Here is a 6,057-nt window from a genome sequence, read left to right as displayed (position 1 = left end):
TTCAGTCATCCAGGTCATGTGATCTAAGGAGCTTGGAGAGAAAAGAGACGTCTTTAAGTTTCTGGAAGACGTTTCATCAGAGAAGCTTCTTCAGCTCTAAAACCAAACGGTGGAGAGTCCCAGATATTTAAACCTGAGAGGGAAAGAAAGCATGTCGCTGACCCACCACTGATGTTATTTCAAGGAGGAAACTGAGAGCCTTTGCACCAGGAGCACAAACATCAGCTCCAGCAATGATCCACTGATGTGTTTTTATTCCATGTATGAATGTTGTTATTGACAGAGATGACGTTTGTGTGTCAGTGATGCAGTGACTGTTGTTGTTACCTGTACAGGCTGGTTAGACTCTATGAAACAGATCATACAGATCTCTGCATGTTAGAAGAGACTATTAAAGGTCATGAATGAGACAAAGGCAGGGAGGCGTCCTTTACAGCTAAACAGCAGAGTGAGAGAACAGCCAGCACCTCTACATTTATCACATTATACAGCACATGTATGATACTGACAGGGATGAGAAGAATTTAGTGATTCTGATCCCATCATTGATATTACTTATTGATTCTCAGTAGCTCTGCTCTGACAGTCACCACCATCACTGAGCAGCATATCAAAGACATTTGTGCACATTAACTGCATGTTGTGGCTCAAATGTTTGTGCATGTTGGAGGCATTTCCTCTTTGTTGTGATCAGTGTTGGTCATTACTCAAAACAGTCATTATTACACATATTACACAGAACACTTTGATTAAAAGTAATGGAGTACGTTACTTCATTACTCCTCATAACATTACTTTGATGTTAAAATGAACAAATGAGCATGTAACAACATAAAGCTGAGGTACAGCCCCACACACCAACACAGATCCTGATGAGGTCACGTGATGTTTCTCTGAGTGTTTATGAACACAAATCAAAGATGAAACAGCACAAAGACACTTCAAAGTGATTCTACTGTAGAAACATGAACAGGTAGAAACCTGCAGCCTGACTGCTCATCACTTTGTTACCTGTTCAAGTTCAGCAGCAGCAGCTCACTTTATCAATGTGAAAACAAAAATGTCAAAAACCATTGCTATTCTCTATAAAACAAAGCATGTCCTGAACAAAAAATCATTATACACACTTTATTGTACTCTGTTGCTTCCATATATGACTTACTGTCTGGAGATATGGGCTAATGCATATAAAACGAACACTCTTCATATTTTCAAGTTACAAAAAAGAGCTATAAAAAACCAACTAACATTTTGTTTATTAATCTGAATACCCTGAAATTTTATGATTTAGTTGAATATAAAATGGCACAGATAATGTATAAAGCACAAAATAACTTGCTTTGCCCCAGTACTCAGAAGCTGTTCAAAGTCAGAGAGAGTCAATATGACTTAAGGGGAAGAGGTTTCTTTAAAAAAAACAAGATAAGGACAAATATAAAGCAGAGATGTGTTTCTGTTAGAGGAGGTAACCTGTGGAATAGTTCTGACAGGGATTTAAAAAGGTGTAGTTCATTTTCCTTGTTTAAAAACATGTTTAAGCTTATGTTGTTTAGCTTAGCATTAACATGCTGTGTGCTAGCTTAGCGTCAGAGCTCTGCAGGTGTCTCGTGTGTAAATATTAATCACAGTGACAGTAAAGGAGGTAAAGGGCTGTGACGTCATCACGTACGCTGCGTCCTCTGTGGGCTCTGAGTGAACTCAAAGTACAAACTACAAGTACACAAACGTAGCTCAGAGTGGCGGACACACTCGGCCTCGTTGGTCCAGCTGTGAGTCCGTTACCGTGAACTATGGAGCGGCAGATTTGTGCTGAACTAAGCTGCACACAGCTGATGTTAGCCAGGAAACATTACACACTGACTTTAATGGAGAGACCGGAAATACAAACACACACAGTTTGTTGTGTGAAGAAATCAAACACGAGCTGAACAAACAGTAAAGTTCCTAAAGACAAACTGTTAAAGGAGGAAACAAAGCAAACTTACAGTTTCTTCACACACCAACAACAAGCTCCACTCCACGAAGTTCAGGAAGTGACAGTAAACTTTGAGCAGGAAGGAAACACCCAAAGAGACGTTTGAGGACAATAAGGAGCATTGGGACACTGTGCTGCGTTCAGGTGCACCTGGGAAACTCCAAACCTCTGGCAGGCTGTGATTTATTTCTGCTGGTTTTCCTGTTTGAAGCACAAACATCCGTCATCAATTTGTTGTTGTTCTTCCTGCAGCGTTTAAATGTTTCAGCACTGACCTGATGTTTCTTCAAAGCTCATTTCAACCTGTTGAAGTCATGAATGAAAGTGCAGACTGAGAGTGGATCACATGATGTTTGAGGTGTGTCATGTGACATGTTCAGTATTGTCACACATGTCTAGATTGTCCCTGATATCATAACTGCTCAAACACTGATGATTATATTTGAAGAATTATTCCTGATGGCAGCAAAGTTTGAATGGAGCTCTCTGTCTGTGCTGATTTGTCGCCCTCTGGAGGTCAAAGCACAAACTGCATGATGTCACTGTAACCACCACAGAGACAGGAAGTGTTTTTATGACTGAAACACTGAAATGATGCTAACGGCTGTCGTTAGGCTCACTGACAGCAGTGCTGATGTGTTCATGTCAAACACTGGCTCAGGTCAGACTCCTTCATCCTTCTCCAGCGTGAGGCCGCCCTCAGACCCACAGGAGCTCTGACCTTTGACCTCCTGACCCTAACCATTTTAGTCTTGTTGCATCTTTAAATGCAAATCCATCCAAACTGTAGCCGAGCAAAAGAAGCTGGAAGCTGTTCTATGAATGATGTTGTTGAGGGAGCTTGGAAAGAAAAGCGTCTGGACTTCTTTAAGTTGCTTGAAGAGGGACATGGACGTCTTAACGCCCACTCACATCCTGGGACATTTGATCACAGGAAATCACATGATAGCGTGGGGCTAGATCTCACAATGGGTTCACCCAAAACCTTGGCTGATTGTGACCCACACCCGTTTTCACGGAGGAGGAGGAGTTTCACATCCTGAACATGTGACAGCCTGGTTTAAAGGGACCAAAAGTAACTGGACACCTGATTCAGTTCAGGTTTATTCATCCGCTCCAAACCACAGCAGCAGTCACCTCCAGGGAACCAGCTGATCCATGTAACTGGGGACAGACCACAGCCCAGAGCACTGGTTCATGATGTGTTTGTGGACTGTAGGTTGTTTGGATAGAGATGAGATGTACTCAGCAGTCTCTCTCTAATGTTTAATGAAATGTTCTGAAGATGATAATAACTTGTGATTTTCTTTTGAATGAATCTTTAATCGTGTTGTAGGGCCTCTGACTCTCATGAAGATTTTCACATCAATGTGCTTTTCACAAAGATATTAACAATGAAAATGACGTGCAGCCCTGAACTACTCATCCGTTAACTCAGCGGTTCCCAACCCCCGGGTCACGGACCGGTCCGTGAGTCGTTTGGTACCGGGCCGTGAGAGTCGAGGCTCGGTGTGAAATTGATGGTTGATAGGTTTGTAGCATAAACCTGTTCGCTGGATCGTTCAATCCAGCTACACAGCAAAGCAAGACACGAGTAGTTCTTTCTGTTTCTCGTGCACGGGAGAGAACTGGACCAATGCCGTTCCTTCGCTTGACCACAGTCGCTCTCGTCCGTTCCCTCGTAACACTGCTCTTTTATTGAGGTTACATGAACATACATAGGTTCATTAACATACACGTGAACAAAGGTACCAGTCTGTATGTTATGTAGGTGTGTGTGTGTGTGTGTGTGTGTGTGTGTGTGTGTGTGTGTGTGTGTGTGTGTGTGTGTGTGTGTGTGTGTGTGTGTGGAGTCAGAGTGTGACCCCATAAACGACTTCCCTAAACCTGCTGGTCTGGAAGTCCAGCAGTTCATCTAAACAAAAGGCACTTAGACTAAAACAGACATCCTACCACAAAACAATAAGAAGGTAGCACCTCTCCCATGATCCCAGGACGTGGGTGTGAATGCCAGAACACTCTGGAGTCACACAAAGTCTTTAAAGACTACTATCATTACACAATTGGTTCTACACCTCTAAGCATATATGGTTAGATATTCCCCAATAACAATGACAATGATAAAATATAAATCCAACAATGGTTTTCAGGGTTTTTATCGTTAACTTCGTTTCCCTGGGTCTTTTCCCGTGTTGTAGTCGTGTGTCTTATTTTGAAAGAAATGTTTACGCGTTACCATAGCGACCAGAGAGCATTAAGGGTGCAGACAGGTGCATCCAACAACATTTTATTTTCCCTTATTTGATTTATGGACCTAACTGTATGAACTGGACTTTGGCTTTAATGCTGCTCCTCTTCATCATTGCTGTGTTGCATTTCCATCATTCTGCTGCTGGATTCACTGCAGGCTTTAACAAACACTCCTTTGGGTCCAGGCCCAGCCACGTGTTTGTAAGCTGCTGTGCTCCTCACAAATAAAGCCTGAAGCAGCTCAGACTGTTAGAAGCAGCACTGAGCCCTGTTACAGTTATAGTGTTAGAGCAGCGGCTGCAGCCTACAGCATTTAAACTAGCTGACAGTAAACACATCACTCAGGGTTCAACACTCTGGAAAGTGTGTGACCTTCCACACTGACAGAAGATGCTAAACATGACTTTAAACTGTTGTTTGTTAAAGCCTCACAGATCTGAGAGCAGGGCTCAGTGGGTACATGAGCCTTTATACATGAAGGCTTTCTGTTTCCAGGAGAGGAAACATGTGATCCAGCTGTGTTTGGTCACATGGATCTGCTCTGCATGGATCACCTGACTAAAACATGTTGTTATTATTGTTCTTACAGTCTTAAATCGGTACATCAGGTGGGTCACATGACACCCGGGGGTGACAGCAGCATCTTTCCTCTTTAGAAAGCTGCTCTCTGTCCCAGGAGCTGTTGTCACAGTAACAGCAGGAACAGGAAGTCACACGCTCTCTGCTCTGTGATTGGCTGCTTCTTATCTCAGCTTCCTGCAGAGGGTGGAGGTCTGCTGATGACGCACAACAACAGAAGTGTGACTTTCACTTCCTGTTTATTGCTGTTGTTCTTAAAGCTCTCAGGCGATGCTGCAGCGCCCCCTGCTGACACAAACTCCTCCCTCTGTCTCAGAGGTCACAGGTCAGCCTGCTGCAGAGGGTCTGCCTGTTCATGGTATTCCTGAGACAGAGCCGAGGCTCAGCGTCAACGCTGGTTTCTGATTGGGTCAGCATGTGCAGGTGACATGGTGTTGGTGTCACCACTACAGACAGCTCAGGTTCAACTGGCTCTTCTTTGATTTGCTTCTATAGCACAAAGGTTGACACCAGTCTGGTCCAGTTAGCATCTGAATCCATAAACGTGTGAGCTCGTCCCACCAGAGGACGTCAGCATCATGGGGATAATGTCTACAGCAGGAAAACACAGGGACAGTTGGGTTTGCTGCACATCTGGAACACACAGTTAGCTCAGATATGTTCATGTCGCTAACACCAATACAGTGACTGAGTGCTCTATAGCAGCTAATGCTAACAACTGTAACACTGCTGTTTGTCATGGTTTTCAGACCAAATGATAACAAAACGTTGGGAAAAGTGAAATATTGGAACATGAAATAATAAATTATTACATTTAAACAACAATAATACAGCTAAATTTCCCCTGTTGGCTCATAAGCTGCTCACCTGGATGCTACATCAGTGCAGTCCTCTCTGAACATTAGATAATCAACACACACACACTTATTGTTGAGAGGCTGACTTCACTAAACTCACAGAAACTCTTAAGAAGCTCCTCAAATGATGACTTTGGAGTTTTGTGTTACTGTCAGTGTATAAAAGCTAGAAAAGGAAGAAAAGCAGGAGAAATGATCAAAGTGCTGCTGTGTGCAGGAAGAACTACAACATGTTAGTGAGAAACACAAACAGGGTGTGAAACACACTCCAGAGGAAACGCTGTGTGCAGGCTGTCTGTGACTTCCTGTATCTCTGCCACAGACTGGGACAGACACCAGTGAAACCAGTCACTGTGGTCATGTGCTTGTAGCCAGCAGCCTGTGATGTGAGGCTGC

Source organism: Aulonocara stuartgranti (genome assembly GCF_965226115.1).
Source record: "Aulonocara stuartgranti genome assembly, chromosome: 3".
Lineage (NCBI taxonomy): Eukaryota > Metazoa > Chordata > Actinopteri > Cichliformes > Cichlidae > Aulonocara > Aulonocara stuartgranti.
This window is presented reverse-complemented; position numbering follows the sequence as displayed.